The 16,504-nt window shown below is 44.7% G+C and overlaps 1 protein-coding gene across 1 annotated transcript in view; it reads left to right on the top strand.

Annotated features, from left to right (window-relative positions):
* Positions 1 to 16,504, top strand: part of GRPR (gastrin releasing peptide receptor) — a 190,195-nt gene that overhangs the window by 136,934 nt on the left and 36,757 nt on the right. The window lies entirely within an intron of this gene.

The raw sequence follows: 16,504 nt of genomic DNA, 5'->3' as shown, positions 1-16,504 counted from the left end.
TGGACCCCTTTACATTAAATGGCACCTTGCACCTAAGGACCTCTTTACATTACACAGCACCCTGCACCTCTGGACCCGTGTACATTACACAGCACCCTGCACCTCTGGGCCCCTTTACATTACACAGCACCCTGCACCTCTAAACCCTTTTACATTACACAGCACCCTGCACCTCTAAACCCTTTTACATTACACAGCACCCTGCACCTCTAAACCCTTTTACATTACACAGTACCCTGCACCTCTGGACCCCTTTACATTACACAGCACCATGAACCTCTGGACCCCTATACATTACACAGCACCCTGCACCTCTGGACCCCTGTACATTACACAGCACCCTGCACCTCTGGACCCTACAGTACAGACCCCGCTACAGTGCATACCACCCTACAGTGCACAGATCCCCCCTAGCAATACAGACCCCCCAACAATACAGACACCTCATACAGTGCAGACCCCCTACAGCGCACAGACCTCCCTAACAATTCAGACCCCCTAGAGTGAAGACCCCCCCACAGTACAGTAGTAGTAGTACAGTAGTAGTGGCTTTGCAGGGGGAGGGGTATTGTAAGCTGCATCTGAACCAGTCAGCACACTGGGACCCGGCGCCATGACAGACCCTTCCATTCAGACCCACCCATGTACCTCAGACAACACATGAAGAGAATGAGGTAGTGGCTTTGCAGGGGGAAGGGTAATGCGAGCCGGACCTGAGCCAGTCGGCAGACCTGGGACCCGGCGCCATGATAATCCCATTCTCTCCGTGGTTGCGTGGACTCTTGGCTCTGATCAGTCTCGGCAGCCGCTGTCACAGCCGAGCAGAGAGTGAAGCCGCCTCCCCCTCCTCCTGCATGCACAGCACTGTGTAGACATAACGGAGGAGGGGAGGCGGCTTCACTCTCTGCTCGGCTGTGAAAGCCACTGCAGAGACTGATCAGACCCGCGACCACGGAGAGGAGAGAATGTGATGGTAGCGCCAGGTCCCGGATGTGCAGACTGGCTCAGGTGCAGCTCGCAATACCCTCCGCAAAGCCACTACCTCAGGCTCTACACGTGTGTCCTGTGACTGCTCTGTGCTGCTGCTGCCTAAACCCGCGGCACTGTCTTCAGTCACGGGAGGGACGCCGCCGGCCTGACACTCCCCCAGTGGGGCGGCCTGCCCCCGCTTAGTATGCCACTGCCTCGCTCCAGTCCCCTAGGAAGCATAGGCCGCAAAGCATATGCCTCAATTATCGGCCATCGCGGCACTACGAGATTGCGGGGGGGCGGGCGTCCGACGCGCACAGGATACACCAGCTCTGCTGCCCCGGGCGCCAGGTCGATAATTCTAGGCGCAATGGAATTTGTCGAACCCTGGCTTAGTCTATACCTGCTTTTGCATATAAAATGCAGCTGCACTATTTTTGCCAGTATACCACAGAGTATTTATATCTGTGTATTGTTGTTCACTATAACACAAGTGCGTTTTGACTCGCGGTATATGTGCTTGAAGTGTCACTCTAAATGATAGGCAGCGCACAGCAACACACATATGCCTGTTCATTATTGTGCATTGTTGTACCATGCAATAAAATGTACCTATTGCCACCCATTACCACAACACAGTAATGAAAATGCAGCCTAATTAAGTGTAATAAGTTTCCTTTGAGCAACAACAATCCACATTACATGTTCTGTTTATCCTACTAATAAAAATAACAGTTGGAAACAACATAAGCTTTTCATTTCTTGGAATCAAATAAATTATCCATGCTTGTTTCAAAATGATGAGAAGCAATTAAAATAATGACAAGATTAAGTTAACATCAGTGGTAGCATTGATTACAGCATTGTGTGTTAAAGGCAGTGATTGCATATGCTTTGAATGTAAATTATTTTTACAAAATAATACAAAGAACACAAAAATAAATTAGAAATGAAAGCTGTTCTATTACAGAAGTTGATGGCGTTTTCTTGTTCATCTGTGGTCATACTGTGCAATTCATTCAGTGTTTCTAAACCCCAAAATAAAAATATGTTGTCAATTAGTTTTCATTATTTTCCTTTAGTAATCCGGTGAATAACACACTTCCTGTCCCTGGGTGGTCACATTCAGTTTTATACCAGGCAGGACTTCAAACATCTATGCTTTTGTCCATCTCATTACCTGGGTTGGGGTTGGGTGCAGAGCCGTCTTTAAAGCAGAGGTTCACCCAAATGACATGTATATAAGATCATATTCCTTATACTTCCACCATGTACAGTATACCCTTTTTATTTTTATTTTGGCTCTACATACCTTATTATGGCTATTTTCCACCCGGCTTCCGGGTACTGACTCCCACGGGAGTTGGCGTTTCTATGCAGAGACGCAATGTCACCTGGGACTTCGCCCAGATGATTGACGTCCTTGAGAAAAAGTTCCCCCCTGTGCCCGCCTATTGCGTAGGCGCGTCACGAGAGTCATGGAGTTTCCGAAAGTAGCCGAACTGCAAATCAGCTCTACACGGCGCCTGCGCACCGACTAAGAGCCGTGTAGAGCTGACTGCACAGGCGCGGTATAGAGCTGACTCGCAGTTCGGCTACTTTCGGAAACTCCGTGACTCTCGTGACGCGCCTACGCAATAGGCGGACGCAGGGGGAACTATTTCTCAAGGATGTCAATCATCTGGGCGAAGTCCCAGGTGGCATTGCGCCTCTGCATAGAAAAGCCTACTCCTGCGGGAGTCAGTACCCGGAAGCCAGGTGTAAAATAGCCATAATAAGGTATGTAGAGCCAAAATAAAAATAAAAAGGGCATACTGTACATGGTGGAAGTATAAAGAATATGATCTTATATACATGTCATTTGGGTGAACCTCCGCTTTAATATTGATTGGACCCTGGGCAAACATTTTTTTGCCCCCCCCCCCCCGGGCAATTTCACTCTCCACCTGTTCTGAGACATACAATAAATAGCAGCTAGCCTTAAAATCTGTTTAGTGTATTAGATCAGGCAGCGATTGCGATTGGTTGCCAGAGGTAACAGTGTATCATTACCGCTTACTGACTACAGCACATATTACAGCTCACTGATTAGTTGCTAGAGGTTACAGCACATGATTTCTGTTTGTTGATTGGTTGCTAGAGATTACTGTACAACAGGGCTTGACAAATTGCAGAAGCGATGGCATACGTGAGTAGCACCCGCATATGAAATGGATGTTCAAACCACACATGTGCGGTATCGCCGTGATTGATAGAGCGAGAGCAATAATTCTAGCCCTAGACCTCCTCTGTAACTCAAAACATGCAACCTGTAGAATTTTTTAAACGTCGGAGATTTTAAAGGGTAAAAGTTTGTCGCCATTCCATTAGCAGACACAATTTTGAAGCGTGACATGTTGGGTATCAATTTACTCGGCGTAACATTACCTTTCACAATATAAAAAAAAAATTGGGCTAACTTTACTGCTGTCTTATTTTTTAATTGTAAGACCGCTGCGCAAATACAGTGTGACAGAAAGTATTGCAACGAGCGCCATTATATTCTCTAGGGTGTTAGAATAAAAAATATATATAATGTTTGGGGGTTCTAAGAGAAGGAGATTGTTGGGCAATGAAAACAGGCAGGGAAGCTCCATTAGCATTGTTGGTTGTCTTGTAATACCAACGGCCACTACAAGAGGGTGCCAGATTCCAGAAAGAAGCATAGGCCTGCAGAGGGCGGCAAAGCCGCGGCCTCAATTACCGGCCGGCGTGGCTGACGCAATCGCGCAGGGGGTGCACACACGGAGATAGGTTACCCCAGCTAATTCTAGTCGCAATTGCGACCTGGCGCCCGGGTTTGTCAAGCCCTGCTTTACATTAATACTGCTCACTGATTGGTTGCTAGAGGTTACAGCACATCATCTCCTCACTGCAGGTGGCATGATATACATATGAATGCCGCCTTTATTTACATATCAATGCTGCCAGATGCAGCTATTTACATATAAAAACCAGCCATGGGTGTAGGAACCCTTACAAATCTGGGGGGGACAGCATTTTTACTCGCCAGGTATATTCTTATTAAGTAGGTGTTAGGAAGCTGAATGCGCCGAAATTTTTTAGCGTAATCAGCAGCAGGGGCGTACCTAGAGCATTTGGCACCCGGGGCGACTCCTATATCTGCCCCCCCCCCCCAACTTTAAAATGTAAAAACACCCCACTGTGCCCCTTGCATACCTCTGCACCCTTCAGTCTCTCTGTCACTACTGTGTAACCCCTCTCCACAACTGGACCCCTTTACATTACACAGCCCCTTCACCCTTGGACCCCTTTACATTATTAAACCCTCTGGAGACATTTACATTACTAAACCCTCTGGACCCCTTTCCATTACACAGCACCCAGCACCTCTGGACCCCTTTACATTACAAAACCCCCTGCACCTCCTGGACCCATTTCCATTACACAGCACCCTGCACCTCTGGACCCCTTTCCATTACACAGCACCCTGCACCTCTGGACCCTTTTCCATTACACAGCACCCTGCACCTCTGGACCCCTTTCCATTACACAGCACCCTGCACCTCTGGACCCCTTTCCATTACACAGCACCCTGCACCTCTGGGCCCCTTTACATTACAAAACCCTCTGGACCCCTTTACATTACACAGCACCCTGCACCTCCTGGACCCCTTTACATTACACAGCACCCTGCACCCCCTTACATTACACAGCACCCTGCACCTCCTGGACCCCTTTACATTACACAGCACCCTGCAACTCTGGAGTCCTTTACATTACTAAACCCTCTGGACCCATTTACATTACTAAACCCTCTGGGCCCCTTTACATTACACAGCACCTCTGGACCCCTTTACATTACAAACCCCCCTACACCTCCTGGACGCCTTTAAATTACACAGCACCCTGCAACTCAGTACCCCTTTACATTACACAGCACCCTGCACCTCTGGACCCCTTTACATTACACAGCACCCTGCACCTCCTGGATCCCTTTACATTACACAGCACCCTGCAACTCTGGACTCCTTTACATTACTAAACCCTCTGGACCCCCTTACATTACAAAACCCCCTGGACCCCTTTACATTACACAGCACCCTGCACCTCTGGACCCCTTTACATTACACAGCACCCTGCACCTCTGGATCCCTTTATATTACACAGCACCCTGCACCTCTGGACCCCTTTACATTACACAGCACCCTGCACCTCTGGACCCCTTTACATTACACAGCACCCTGCACCTCTGGACACATTACACAGCACCCTGCATCTCTGGACCCCTTTACATTACACATCACCCTGCACCTCCTGGATCCCTTTACATTACACAGCACACTGCAACTTTGGACTCCTTTACATTACTAAACCCTCTGGACCCCTTTACATTACAAAAACCCCTGGACCATTTTACATTAAACAGCACCCTGCACCCCTTTACATTACACAGCACCCTGCACCTCTGGACCCCTTTACATTACACAGCACCCTGAATCTCTGGACCCCTTTACATTACACAGCACCCTGCATCTCTGGACCCCTTTACATTACACAGCACTCTGCACCTCTGGACCCCTTTACATTACACAGCACCCTGAAATCTTTGGGTTCACACGTGTGTCCTGGAGTTTGTTGCAGTGTTGGGGTATACGCAGTTTTTCTGCATTGTATCCCCATTTTTAGCTGCAGTGCCACAGACTTCTATTAGCTTGTGTAATTTTACTGTGTTTTCTGAAAGCTCACCAAAGACGCAGTAAAGAGGACATTTAGTGCGCTTTCAGAAAATGTTGCAAAAATGTGTAACCCAATAGAAGTCTGTGGGACTGTAGTGAAAATGGAAGTAAATGCAGGAAAACTGTGTATACACCGGCACTGCAACTGAACCGCAGTGCATCAGTGTGATCCCACTTGAGTGCCGGTTCATATATATGCGATGCAGGAATCAGTGCGATTCCTGCATTGCATGTTGCTTGACGGCCATTCACACTGTCCTTTGCAAACTGCTATGGGTGTCAATGTAAATTAATGACACCCCCAGATCGGTTGGCAGATCACAGTGAGAACTGTGAAATGGTGCAGAAATCGGATTGCATAGGTGTAAACACCCATCCAATCTGATTCCAGCGCAGACCAAAAAAAGGTTTTGGTGCAAATGCGATTTCAGCCATACAGTTTGTATGTCTGAATTCGCATCGCACAGACATCGGATGTGATCTGCACAGCAATGCAGTGCGAATCACATGCAATGTCTATGATCATGCTAGTGAAAAGCCTGGCTAAAAGGGACATGATGTGGCCGCCTATCAGCATAGAGTTAATGACAGGCTCTGCTAGAGGACAACAGAGGAAAGAGGGGGAGTGAAGGATTTGGGGGAGAGAAGAGTCTGGAAACAGTGACAGTGCTGATAACTCACTTTATGTACCCAGGATGCTCCCAGTCTCACACTAGTTCAGTCGGTGGCTCTTTAGCTGTCTACTACTTGTTTAAGTGTTCCCGCCCACACGTTCCTCTCAGACACAGCTGAGCACGGGCTGCACGGAGCATGGAGGACACAGAGGGGAGGGAGGAGGCAGAGCTGATGCAGACTCTTCCATTCTTGTAGAGGGGGGGGGGGGGGCTGTACTCACTGAGTTGTTAGAATTTATCAGAGAGTGAGGTGCACAGTAGTGTGTCAGTCTGCCTGAGCTCTCCCTGCGCTCTCAGCATATCACATCGCCACTGCACTACCAAGCCCACTCTCACTGTTTCATACAGGGTAGGATGGGGGAGACGCCTGACACCCCCCTAATGTGTGGCACCTGGTGCGGTCCGCCCCTTAGTTAGTACGCCTCTGATCAGCAGCGCTCCAAGTCCTACTAACCTGGGGGGGATTTTACCGTACCTGTCCCCCTCGCATTATTTCCTGGGGGGGGATGCGTCCCCCCCGTCCCCCCCGGTTCCTACGCCCATGAATGCAGCCTCTATTTACATATGAATGCTGACGCTAGTTACATATGATTGCCGGTTATTTACATGTAAACACAGGGTCTGCAAGTGAGTCATCTGTACACAACAATAGTGCAGAGCTGGGCAGCATTAGTAGCAGCACTTCACACTGAGATATCAGGACACAGCACGGGACTAAAACTTCATGGGACAAGGGAATTTTAACTGGGATAGTTGGAAACTATGAGGCTTCTTTGGGCCCCACAACAATGACAGGGCCCAGGGTAGCTTCCCCTTTTACCATGCCTTAAAGAATGCCCTGGTAAAGTGGTAGATGCGATTAGTAGTTTACACAAGAAAGGTTCAATTGCATTAAAAGTCAATATGCAGGCTTTCTTGTAAATCAATTGAATCTGCTCTTGTATATGCCAGGTTAGTACAGCTCCTTTCTCAGCCTCCCCCACATACAAGCGATTCACAACTAACGCCCCCCCCCCCCCCAGGCTTTCTACTGTGAATGAGAAGAGACAAGATTGCAGTACAGGGGTGTGAGAACAGCAGAACTATCATCCGAGAAGCCCGGAAGTACAGTGGAGGTTGATTTGATGGATTTAAATAAAAGGTGTTGTTTTTGATGCAAATGAATATATAACTTCTATAACCCTGCTAAGTCTACTGTGGCCAGAGCTGGGCTTCATGGCTAATCTAAACTCAAGCATATTGGTACCCATTTATGTTCTGTGCTTTTAGGAACATGTTTATCTATTTTCTGAAGCAATCTATAGAGCTGGCTAGAATCATATCCTACGGAACTTTTCCTAGCCTTTATAATATAAAATAACTCAACTTCCAATGTCTGTGTGTTTTCATATTTGTGTATGTGTTATGTATTTATGCATGTGTTCAAATATTTTCCTTCCTTTTTCCTCAGCAGAAGGTGTCAGTTATATTTCAGCTATTACTAGAAAGTTTATTCTGTATTTTTCGAGTTTTAACAGTAAAAAAAAAATCTGCCCATATGTACAAAGAGGGGTGAACAGCCAGCTGGGATACAGTTTTGTCAACTTAAAAGGCTTTATTCAGCAAAAAGCAACAGAAAATTGACAGACTATACTGTATATATACACATATAGTGGCAGCCACTGCACTCTATGGCCCAGATCTACGAAGCAGTTACGTCGGTTTATCTATTGAGACGCTGCGTAACTTCTAGGATGCTCCGGCGTATCTTTGTTTTGTATCCACAAAACAAGATACGCCTGAAGCTGGGCTAGATCCGACTGATGTACGTCTTAGTACGCCGTCGGATCTAAGTTGCATATTTACGCTGGCCGATAGGTGGCGCTTCTGTTGATTTCCGCATCGAGTATGCAAATGAGCCAATTCACAATGTACGTCCGCCCGGCGCATTTTTTACGTAGTTTTTGTAAGGCTTTTTTCGGCGTAGCGTTATCCCTGCTCTATGAGGCGTACGCAATGTTAAGTATGGACGTCGGGCCAGCGTAGAATTTTCCGTCGTGTACGTCGTTTGCGCAAAACGTTTGCGAATAGGGCTTTGCGTAAATTACGTTCACGTCGTCTAGGCATTGATCGGGCGTAATTTAATTTGAAAATTCGACGTGATACTGAGCATGCGCGCGCATTCGCCGTACGAAAAAAGCGTCATTTACGTGGGATCAAGCTTATTTTACATAAAACACACCCCCCTGTTCATCATTTGAATTCCGCGCCCTTACGCCGGGAGATTTACGCTACGCCGCCGTAACTTTAGAAGCAAGTGCTTTGTGAATACAGCAGAATACAGTAACTACGATACGCTACGCCTGCCTAAAATTACGCCGGGCTATGTGGATCTGGCCCTTTGTGTGAGATACATGTCTAGGTGCTCACCCACAAAGAAATCCATACAAATTCAAAAGAGATGTAGAGGCACTCATGGGCCTTGCAGAGGAGACAGATCAAAGCAGCAGCATGTTATCATCAATCTTGAAAGTCATCTGTGTATGTTATCATCAATGTTTCCATAGAGCTCAGTCTATCTTCCTCAAGAAGAATGGACTGAGCTCCATCAAAATGTTGACAATAAAATGCTGCTGCTTTTACATAGGTACATAGTTGGCAAGGTTGAATAAAGACAACTGTCCATCCAGTTCAACCTGTGTAGGTGTGTAGAAAAATAATTTCCCATATCCCCGTATATTATATTTGTTAAATGCACATCCAAACTATCCATACTTCCTGCCGACACCACCGATTGTGGAAGAGGTTCCACATCTTAACCGCCCTGCCAGTGAAAAAAAACCTACGCAGTTTAAGGTTAAAGCTTAAAGTAGATGTAAACCCAATTCATTAAATTTGAGCTGGGCACATATATCTGCAGTGTTTTGTAATCTCTCTTCAAAGAGCTAAGTCCCGTAGCTCTCTCCTGAACAGTTCCCGTTATCAGCCTAATAACTCCTGACAAATTCTGGGGGCACATATGATAAAAGCAGCCAGAGTTTTGTGTTGGGAAGGATGCTATAAATAGATTAGAATAGCCCTGAACTATTCAACAATCAGAGCAGAAAGTCTCTACCTATGAGAAGAGGGGGTGTGTGAAATTTCTGTCCGGGGAGGTTGCTATAAATAGATTAGCAGGGAGCTGGCCCTGTTACAAAACACATCTGAGAGTCTCTGATGAGAGGTGGTGTGTGCCTTTCCTCCAATCAACAATTTTAGCTATGTTGGCTGTATGCCCAGACTTCACACTCTGTGTTTAACAGAGCTTGAAGAAGAGAACATTTCCTAACATGATCTGAACTTTCTAAACAGTATATAAATGTGAAGACAGCAGAATACATATAAAACCTGTGTAGGGAGATTTGGTTAATCTCTGTGTATCATCTGAGGCTGTTCACATCACAGGGTGTATGGAGGGTTTCCATCCATTTTAAGTTTAAACCGCTTCTCTTTCAGTCTCATCATGTAGCCCCATGTCCTCTTACACTCCCTGGGACTGAAAAGTTTTATACTTACTCTGGGATCCCGTGGAGATATTTGTATATCGCTATCAAATCTCCTCTCAAGCGTCTCTTCTCCAGGGAGAATAAATTTAGCACTTCTAGTCATCCTCTTAACTGAGGTTCTCCAGACCCCATATTAATTTAGTTGCCCTTCTCTGGACTCTCTCTAGCTTCAGCACATCCTTTCAGAGGATTGCTGACCAGAGTTGGAAGTAAAATACTCCAGATACTCCAGAAGCTATAATCTATCTCCCATGCAAGACTCGTGATTTCCTCTATACCTCTTTTGGATCTGTATGGATTCCTTTGTGGGTGAGCACCTGGACATTTATCTAACACCTATCTCACCCAAGGACAAAAATATAATGTAAAAGCTTGTTAACTGAGTTACTCGTATACCGAGGTTCCACTGTAGTGGAACCTCGGTATACGAGTAACTCAGTTAACATGCTTTTTGAAAGACGAGCAACTTTTTTAAAAGGATTCTGACTCGGTTTGCGAGTGTTGTCTCGCAAAACGAGCAGAATTGAAGCTAATGGGGCCTGCAGTACCGCATTTGGCCTGAGGTGGGGGGCATCGGAGCCGAGCAGAGCTGAACGTCGCTGGTCGCAACCGATCGGCGCCATTCGGAAATTCATGAAAAGGCCAGAGGACAGCTCGGTTGACCTTGTGAAATCTTGGGAACAAAGGCCCAGATTCTCAAAGGCGTTACGACGGCGCAACACCATTTGCGCCGTCGTAACTCCTCATCTGGCCCCGGGTATCTATGCGACTGATTCTTAGAATCAGTTACGCATAGATACCCATTAGATCTGACAGGCGTAAGGCTGTTACGCTGTCAGATCTTAAAAGCAATTTTTTTCCCGCCCCTAGGTGTCGCATCGTCGTTTTCCCCATCGTCTATGCAAATGAGGTCATTACGCGAGATTCCCGAACATACGCACGGTCGACGCTGAGAATTTACGTTGTTTCCGTTGCGTGCGCGACGCGTAAGGTTGCCCCTGCTATTAGGAGGGGCAACCAATGTTAAGTATGGCCGTCGTTCCCGCGTCGAATTAAAAAAAAATTACGTTGTTTGCGTAAGATGTCCATGAATGGCGCTGGACGCCATTTACGTAAACGTCTAAGCAAATGACGTCGGGGCGACGTCATTTAGCGCAATGCACGTCGGGTAATTTACCCGACGGAGCATGCACAGTACGCTCGGCGCGGGAGCGTGCCTAATTTAAATGGTGCCCGCCCCATTTGAATTGGGCGGGCTTGCACCAAGCGATTTAACGATACACCGCCGCAAGTTTACAGGTAAGTGTTCTGAGAATCAGGCTGTAAAACTGTAAACCTGCGGCGGTGTAACGTAAATCACATACGTTACGCTGCCCAGGAGCAACGTAAATGTATGAGAATCTGGGCCAAAGTCTTTCCGAGGTTTGCCGAGGTCAGCCGAAGCGTCCTCGGGCCTTTTCGTCCATTTCCGAGGCTCTACGGCACCCCCCGCCTCTGGCCACATGCGGTATTGCATGCCATTGAAGTCAACGCCGAACTAATTATTTTCGTTTCCATTGACTTCAGTGGGGAAACTCGCTTTGATATGCAAGTACTTTGGATTATAAGCATTGTCCTGGAACGGATTATGCTCGTAATCCAAGGTTACACTGTATATTGCAGCTTACAGTGCTTACATGTAGTGGCTGCATTCATTTTTTTTTTTAAAGCTAAGAACATGTTTAGAAAATACAGAAAATATCTGGGGATCTTACCAGAAATGCTGTGTACTTGTCACTTGCTATCTTCTGTAAACTACCCTGCCCTAATGTAATGGAGATGAAGCGATAAGGACATGTTTGTAATCCACATCAGGTGAGCAGCCTGGGGGAACAACTATGAATCCTTCCAGAGATACAGTGAAGGAGTGACATAGCCACTCCGTCGGACCGTTTTCACCGTACATGCCTGCCAGAGGGCTTCTGTACGATGGTTGTACTAACCATCGTACAGAAGTCCGCGCGTAAACACTACGCGGGGCATGTCCGCGTTGTCGCCGCGACGATGACGCAGCGATGACGCGGCGACGTGGGCGGGCCTGTCATTTAAAGGCTTCCACGCATGCGTCGAAGTCATTCGACGCATGCGAGGGATGGCGGGCGCTCGGACATGTACGGTAGGTCTGTACTGACGACCGTACATGTCCGAGCGGGCAGGATTCCAGCGGACGGTTTTAAAACACGTCCAGGAATATTTGCCCGCTGGGAAAAGGCCCGGCGGGCAAATGTTTGCTGGAATTCGGCCCGCTCGCGCCTACACACGACCGAACATGTATGCTGAAACTGGCCCGCGGACCAGTTTCAGCATACATGTTTGGTCGTGTGTACGGGGCTAATGTGTGTTAGCTGCAGGATTACAGGTGAAAACAACACAAAAAAAGCTTTTAAAAAAATGAATGTAGACACCAAACCAAGGAGTAGTAAACTGTAATGTCGTGTACACACGATCGGAAATTCCAACAGCAAAAGTCCGATGTGAGGTTTTGAACGGAAATTCCGACCGTGTGTATGCTCCATCTGACTTTTGCTGTCGAAATTTCCGCCAACAAAAGATTGAGAGCTGGTTCTCAAATTTTCAGACGGAAAAAATTCCTATTGGAAAATCCGATCGTCTGTAGCAATTCCGATGTGCAAAATTGCGACGCATGCTCGGAAACAATTCAACGCATGCTCGGAAGCATTGAACTTAATTTTCTCGGCTCATCTTAGTGTTGTACATCACCGCATTCTTGATGGACAAAAGTTCAGAGAACTTTTGTGTGACCGTGTCTATGTAAGGCCTTGTACACACGGGCAAACATGTACGATGAAAACGGTCCGCCGGACCGTTTTCAGCGTACATGTCTGCCCGGAGATTTCTGTATGATGGCTGTACACACCATCATACAGAAATCCGCGCGTACTCGATACGCGGCGGCGAGGCCGCGGCGACGTGCGCGGCCCTGCCAGTTCAATGCTTCCACGCATGCGTCAAAGTCATTCGACGCATGCGAGGGATGGCGGCCGCTTGGACATGTACGGTAGGTCTGTACAGACGACCGAACATGTCCGACGGACAGGATTCCAGTGGGCTGTTTCTAAACATGTTTAGAAATATTTGCCCGCTTGAAAAAGGCCCGGCGGGCAAATGTTCGCTGGAATCCTGTCCGCTCGGCTGTACAGACGACCGAACATGTCTGCTGAAACTGGTCCGCGGACCTGTTTCAGCAGACATGTTCGGTCGTCTGTACGGGGCCTAAGTCAAGCTTGAGCAGAATTGAACGGAAAATCCGACCGTGTGTACGATTACATTTTTGGTTTTAATAAAAAAGGATAACTACTATTTTTCTTTTCCTGTCTCTGAACTCATTTCCTTAATTCTTACCCAGCAGAAGGTTCAGTTTTATTTCAGATTTAAAACATGCAATCGGCGACTCAGATCCTTCACAGCATAAAATCAGTTTATTTAATATAGTCAGAGGTAAAAATCCCAGAAAACAAGTAGCTTACCTGTTTCAGCCCTCAGGGGCCCTAATCATTGCTACAAACACAAATAAGACACTTTACCTTATAACCACTCTCAAGCCCCATTCACACCTCAGGGTTTTGTAGCTTAAGCCTGAAGCTCCAAAACACTGGAGAGGAAAACATCAAATATTCTCTATGGAGATGGTTCACATCTCCACTCCAAAATACCTAAAGCCAAACGCCTGAAGCTCAAACAAGTTTTGTTGCTCAAATCGGGCAGATTTGGGCATTTTTGGGCTGTTTGTATTCCCATAGAAATGAACGGAAAAGCGCCATTTGCACGCTTTTGTGCATATTCACACGCTTTGTCACGCGTTTTTTGCGCGATTTTCTGCTCACATGAAAAGTTTTTAAAACAAAATAGTAATAATATATGAATAAATAAATGTAAAATAAATACACAAATAACTAAAAATCATCATAAATAAGTAAAATAAATGAATAATATGTAATAATACATTAATAAATAATAATTAAGCTCTAACCTTAAAAAATATTAAATACATTATCATTAATAATAATAATAATAATAATAATAATAATAATAATAAAATAACAACACCCAAACTTGAACAAAAAAATGCATTTTTAATAATAGTAATACAAATTATTTTGTGTTGGGGTTAGGGTGTTTCGTTTTTTTTAAAGGGGTAAGGGTTAATTATTTATTTTATGTTACTTAGTATTGATTTATTGAATTTATTTTATATGATTTTAATTTATTTGTGTATTTATTTTATATTTATTTATTCATTATTATTATATGTATAATAATAATAATAATAAATAACATCAAATGAAAAAAAAAAATAATAATAAATAACCCTAACCCCAACTACTAATCTAAACCCTAATCTTACCTGAACTCAAACCCCTTACCCTAAAGAAAAAAACATTTTAATAAATTAATAGTAATAAAAGAAGAAATAAAAGCTATTGGAAAAGCTAAAAAATCTGAACCTACCTAGTAACAAATGATGCAACAAATTAGGTTTCTCTATTGGCTAATAAAACAACACCAAAGCCCAAAAACACTGTATACAAACGCACAAATACGTGCACAAAAATGCCGGTAAAACTCTTAAAGACGCTACGCTCAGGTGTGAATGCAGCCTGATTCTCCGGAGTGGAGAATAAAGATTTTTTTTTTCAGCTAATACTGTTGTTATTTTTGTGCTAACTGTGAAAGATAACAAACATTGGACAAAATACAGCTTATGAAATGGACAACATGTGTATCCTAATAATGTCAACTGTGACTGTAATAAAACATGGTACTGGGTATTGGCTTCTAAATTTCTTCTTAATGGCAAAATAAATCATAATAATAGGCAGGATAGCAATGGGACAATCCAACAATAATGCATCAAAACTAATTTTAGAAAGTTCTATCAAATCAGTTTTGGCATTAGTAAAACAAAATCAAAATCATTTTTGGATGGTGATTTCATCGGTCTGGTAAAAGCAACATTATGATACATTAATCTTTTGTACTGTAGAAAAAAAATTGCTAATTTCATTGTTTTAAGCATTCGCCATACTTTTTGCAATATTTGTTAATAATTAAAGCATTTTATGTACTTCTAAAGACAAAAAAAGGGGGCTGTTAGCTGAAAACTATGGGGCAGATTCACAAAGATCTGCCCCGGCGCAGCGTATCTGAGATACGCTACGCCGCCGTAACTTACTTTTTTCGGTTTGAATCCTGGAAGAATTTGCGCCGTAAGTTACAGCGGCGTAGTGTATCTCTCGCGGCGTAACGGCGCCTAATTCAAATCGGCGAGTAGGGGGGAGCATGCGTCCTCCCTAAATTTCCCGCTGTGCATTGCGCTAAATGACGTTGCAAGGACGTCATTGTTTTGACGTGGACGTAAATTACGTCCAGCCCGATTCACGGACGACTTACGGAAACAATTTTTTTTTAAAAATGATACGCGGGAACGACGGCCATACTTAACATTGAGTACGCCACCAAACAGCAGCTTTAACTATACGCCGAAAAAAGCCGACTAGAGACGACGTAAAAGAATGCGACGGCCGCTCGTACGTTCATAGATGGTCGGAAATAGATCATTTGCATACTCGACGCGGATTACGACGGGAACGCCACCAAGCGGATGCCGAAGAATTGCATCTTAGATCCGAAGGCGTACGAAGACGTACGCCTGTCGGATCTAACCCAGATGCCGTCGTATCTTGTTTTGAGGATTCAAAACAAAGATACGACGCGGGAAATTTGAAAGTACGCCGGCGTATCAGTAGATACGCCGGCGTACTCGCTTTGTGGATCTGCCCCTGTGTTGATTTTTCAGAAAGTAAGTTCACATGCTAGAACTTTTCTGGATGCATACAAAATTATTTTTATAATGTTACATTTCTGCTTGTTAAATAAATAGGCACCAGTTCTGAAATTCAAAGTGTCAAAAATATTGCTTTAAAAAATTGCCAAATTGAGTTTTCATTTTTTTTGCATGATTGGACATTCATCGTCTGCAGAGTTGTGAAGTGCCCTGGTAAAGAGGTCTTTCAGACTCCTTACCTGTTCTTTGGAATATTTAAAAAACCTGACTTGCTGGTATCCTTACCCATTTGACTTGCATGATGGAACCAGTGTGGGGCCCATTTATTAGACTTATGGGTGGTGCTAGACACAATTGTATCAGCGTGCCACATCATTTATCTAAGGAAATGCAGTAGTTCTTTATTATGCAAATTAGGGCATGTGTATATGTTATTATGGCATTGGCACAGTTATCTCTCTTCCAAGCTGTCTCTGTAAATAGGGCATTCTTACTAGGTTCCTTCTTTACTAATCAAAGGTCGCTATGGAAGGGTCCAGGAAATTGCCGTAAATCTTTGAAAACACACCATGAACTACTAAGGGACCCCTTATAAATTGAAGAATATATAGAACCTTTTTCATTTTGGCTAGCGAATAATTGAAAATAAATAAATACATATATGTGTGTGTAATATATATGTGTGTGTAATATATATGTGTGTTTGTGTGTGTATGTGTATATATATATATATATATATATATATATATATAT

Source organism: Rana temporaria, chromosome 2, assembly GCF_905171775.1.
Source record: "Rana temporaria chromosome 2, aRanTem1.1, whole genome shotgun sequence".
Taxonomy (NCBI): Eukaryota; Metazoa; Chordata; class Amphibia; order Anura; family Ranidae; genus Rana; species Rana temporaria.
This window is presented reverse-complemented; position numbering and strand designations above follow the sequence as displayed.